Source organism: Scyliorhinus torazame, chromosome 4, assembly GCF_047496885.1.
Source record: "Scyliorhinus torazame isolate Kashiwa2021f chromosome 4, sScyTor2.1, whole genome shotgun sequence".
Classification (NCBI taxonomy): domain Eukaryota; kingdom Metazoa; phylum Chordata; class Chondrichthyes; order Carcharhiniformes; family Scyliorhinidae; genus Scyliorhinus; species Scyliorhinus torazame.
This window is the reverse complement of record NC_092710.1, coordinates 100,377,688-100,382,437: the sequence shown is the minus strand read 5'-3', so window position 1 is coordinate 100,382,437 and position 4,750 is coordinate 100,377,688. Positions and strand designations below refer to the sequence as shown.

General features: G+C 41.9%; 1 pseudogene; it reads right to left on the bottom strand.

The window, feature by feature from the left end:
• Positions 1–2,638: 2,638 nt before the first annotated feature.
• Positions 2,639–4,471, bottom strand: LOC140411418 (nucleolar protein 8-like; annotated as a pseudogene).
• Between the last annotated feature and the right edge of the window lie 279 nt (positions 4,472–4,750).

Genomic DNA, 4,750 nt, shown 5'->3' with positions numbered 1-4,750 from the left:
AAGGTCAACACACTCCGTGGTACCATGTAGTGTTACCTGCGTGGTCGATAATACGTGTTACTCAATCCATGGCTGATGGTGAGGTCCTCTGAATCTTGTTGAAGAAGACTCAAACTCGTCCAGTAACAACAAAGGTTTATTGAGTAACTATAACTATTAATTCGTGAGTTCTTTACCTTAACATGGGAACTAGGAATTGGATAACAAGATTTAACAATTGTAACTAAATGTAACTCCACTAACTATCTATGTGATTCTGATGTTTCCCTGTTCACAGCACACCGAGAGAGAGAGCGAGAGACCCCGTGTGGCTGCCCTTTATACCCCAGTTGGTCCAGTCCTCTGGTGATCATGTGGTGCTGCTATCTACCCATTAACCCCTTGTGTGCATGCACCTACAGAGATCACCACATCTCCCAGCACAGATATCACACACACAGAGTAAAACCCCACTCCTTAAGCACAGATATCACACACTCAGAATAAATCCCCTCTCCCCAGCACAGGTATCACACACTCAGAATAAATCCCCTCTCCCCAGCACAGACAACACACACTCAGAATAAAATCCCTCTCCCCACCACAGATATCATCACTCAAAATAAAACCCCTCTCCCCAGCACAGATATCACACACGCAGAATAAAACCCCTCTCCCCAGCACAGATATCATCACTCAAAATAAAAGCCCTCTCCCCCACCACAGATATCACTCACTCAGAATAAAACCCCTCTCCCCAGTAGAGCTATCACACACTCAGAATAAAACCCCTCTCCCCCAGCACAGGTATCACACACGCAGAATAAAACCCCTCTCCCCAGCACAGATATCACACACTGAGAATAAAACCCCTCTCCACAGCACAGATATCACACACTCAGAATAAAACCCCTCTCCCCAGTAGAGCTATCACACTCAGAATAAAACCCCTCTCCCCAGCACAGATATCACACACTCAGAATAAAACCCCTCTCACCAGTAGAGCTATCACACTCAAAATAAAAGCCCTCTCCCCCACCACAGATATCACTCACTCAGAATAAAACCCCTCTCCCCAGCAGAGATATCAATCACTCAGAATAAAACCCCTCTCCCCCAGCACAGATACCACACACAGAATAAAACCCCTCTCCCCCATCACAAATGTCACACACTCAGAATAAAACCCCTTCCCCCCAGCACAGATATCACACACTCAGAATAAAACCCCTCTCCCCCAGCACAGATATCACACACTCAGAATAAAACCCCTCTCCCCCAGCACAGATATCGCACACTCAGAATAAAACCCCTCTCCCCCAGCACATTGTCACACTTAACATAAAGCCCTCTCCTCTAGCACAGATATCATACACTCAGTATTGTTACGACCCCCTGGGGTAGTGCATGGTCAACTCCAGCCCACTTGACCCGGAATCACAACACAAGTGAATTAATAAATAATTCTTAGAAAAATAATTCTTAGAAAAATACCCGACTTGTTTGGCCCTTCACTGATAAAAAAAAGGAAAAAAGTATTTGCTTCAGATCGATGTTTCCAGCACCTTACTCCTGTTTGCTTTCAGTTCAAGGTGTTTACTGTCGACTGATTCAGAACTCTGTAGTTTTTGGAAAGCATCACTCACAACCTTTCTGGTATTTGGCTGTAGTTGTTTCCCTGTAGGTTCTCTGCAGCCTCCAGAATAAAACACTCACAGCCTTTCTGGAGAGAGAGAAAGAGCAGGTCCTTATCTTTTTGGGTCCAGGAGTCAAACAGAGATTCATTTGGACCCTGAAAATCATTCCACTGGCAGAGGATCCAATCACCACCTGTTAACAGGCAGAGTACAGCCATTTGGGCCAATTCATCGGCTATCCGCCAATCAATCATACCAAATCCCAGCCCATCTCTCTCTCTCTGGTGTCTGAAACTCCTGTTCAAACTAGCAGGATCTACCAGGATGTTCCGTCCAGCAATTTCTGAATTTCCCATTCTCTCTGCTGCTTGACTTAAAGATATAAGCTCATTAATCACCCATAGATTAAAAATGATAACAACAAAATAAAAGAAAGGAAAATAAGTGAATAAACAGGAAGGACCCTTACATACCCCCCTCCCTAAAATAATGTAACATCAGGGCACAGATGTTTCATTATGCAAGACATAAATCAGAAACACATACCTATCTAATCCATCTCTATTATATAAGTTCCCTTCCCAATCTTTACATTGCAGCCCTTAAACCTGTTAGAAAGCATCCATAATGATATTATCCTTTCCCGCATGTGCACAATTTTAATGTTATACTGTTGTAATAATAAACTCCAACGGAATAAGCTTGAGTACTGGGTTCTAAACTTCTCTATAAATGCAAATGGATTATGGTCTGTATAAACTAAGCTTTGTTTATTGTCATGTTGGACATATACTTTCAAAATGCTGAAGGACTAGCAGCACTGCCCCAACCCCAGGTGATTGGTATCAGTGGACACTTTAAATGGCCTAATTGATCAGCACCGGTTCGCCAACTATCCTGGCCTTCAATCTCTCAAACTCTAATTGGTGTTCTGTGGGCCACAGAACTTTCACCTGTTTCCACAACATGTCCAACACGCATTGCATTTCTGTCTCTAACTGAGCCAATCTCTGTGGTTTTAGTCAAGGTGGGTGTGACTTTATTGGTTCTGAGTTTCTTACAGCTACATCATGATCAGCTAATGGAGTGCCCCTTGGTGTTTCTCTACTACTCTGCCCATATTCTTTCAATATCTTTATTACATCTTCTCTCTGTTCTTCTTCTGTTGATAGTTTTGCACCTTTGGTTTTAGAACTGCCTCTGATATCTTCAAGCACTGCCTTGTTTTCACTCTTTTCCTCAAAATCAAACACAGCGCGCTTCTCTTTCTCAGGTTTCTGACTGTCCACCTTATAGAGGACCCACTAAATGAGCTTCTTCTGCATTTCTGTCTCTTTATTTCTCTTGTGTAATGCAGTCAGTCTTTTCGGATTGTACAATGAATGTTTATCCAAATTTTGAGGTTCTTTTGCAGCCAAACTACAAGCAGTATTGTCAATGTTGAGGAAAATATGTGGCTTTTTAAAAATCAATAAACACTCTTCAATCCTTCCAGCTTTACATTCTCTCTTTTCCTGCACATGGTTACTTTCAAGTTGAGGGTTAATCTTCGTAGAGTTGGTTGGCTTTATATGCACCATTCTTTGTTTTACAGCTTTTGCTTCATCATTGGAGTCTTCGTAATCTTATCTCCACTTACTAATATGGACTGAAACAATTTGTGCAGTCGAGATTTCAGCTGTTCCTCTTTACTTTCAGAATCAGAGGATGGTACGTTATTGGCTCCATGAACTTTCTGTTTGTGGTCAACAGATGTGGTGGCAGAATCTCTACATGGTTCTCCATTCACCTTCTTCTTCATTTTCAAAACGAATTGATGGCTGATTATTTCATCCTCTTGGCTGTTTGTTTCCTTTACCTTAAAGAGGCACTGTGGACCCATGAAAGGATGTGGGTTAATCAGCAGTTCGCTTTGTGATGCTTCACAATCCTTGCTGTCCTCATCCTGAATAACTGATGCCAAACTGTTATGTATATTTTCCTTCAAAACAGGCATGCTATGGGGAATATTTGTGCCTGAAGTGAATGACAACGGCTTTACTGCAATAATAAATAATCTTTATTATAGCTACAAGTGGGCTTACATTAACACTGCAATGAAGTTACTGTTAAAACCCCCTTGTCGCCACACTCCGGTGCCTGTTCAGGTACACTGAGGGAGAATTCAGAATGTCCAATTCACCTAACAGCACGTCTTTCAGGACTTGTGGAAGGAAACTGGAGCACCTGGAGGAAACCGACACAGACACAAGGAGAACTTGCAGATTCCGCACAGACAGCGAACCCAAGCCGGAATCGAACCTGGGACCCTGGTGCTGTGAAGCAACAGTGCTCACCACTGCGCTACCAAGAGGTGGTAAGAAATCACTTTTAAGGAAGTCCAAGTCACTTTCTTCTGCCGATTTGCTGTCTTCGTTCCTAGCTTTGGAAGAATGACTTGCCATTTGTTCAAGATCAGGTAGTGACTGGTCTATTTGGTAGCAGTTGTTTATCATTACTTCATAATCAGAACCAAAATAGAATTCAGAATACTCATCTGACTCTTCATCACTGTTGTTACTATTAGATTCCCCTTTCTTAGTGTCACCTTCGGTCTTGGAATTCTCAGAATCTGGTTCTCTACTAGATTTTATCTTTAACATACTTAGATGAGGAACGATTCTCATAGAGATAATTTCATCAGTATCAGTAGAATCAGATTCACTAACATTGCCAGTTGATATGTGATTAATGGCTTTCAACATTTTTTTCTTTGAGTCATTTGATACCCAATGAGTTTTTCTAATTCCCACATGTCCTATTGTTGGTATCTCAGGGGCTATCTGCAGTACTTCCCTCAGACTCTCTGTATTCATGAACAAAGTTACAACCTTCACTCCTACTAAATAATTTCCCAAAAAGTAAGTCTACTCTGTCCATTGGGAATTTTTTAACAACCTTGACCACTGCTGGATCTGACACTAAATCACATTTGAATTGTACCTTATACAATGGAACTGGGAGATAATCTCCACCTATTTCATTCACCTTAGCTTTCATTGAGCTCTCTGGAGAGAAAACCAAATCCTTACCCAGAAATAAAGTTTGGGGACTGCCTGTGTTCCTTAAGATCGTTATGGGCTTGGCTACATAAG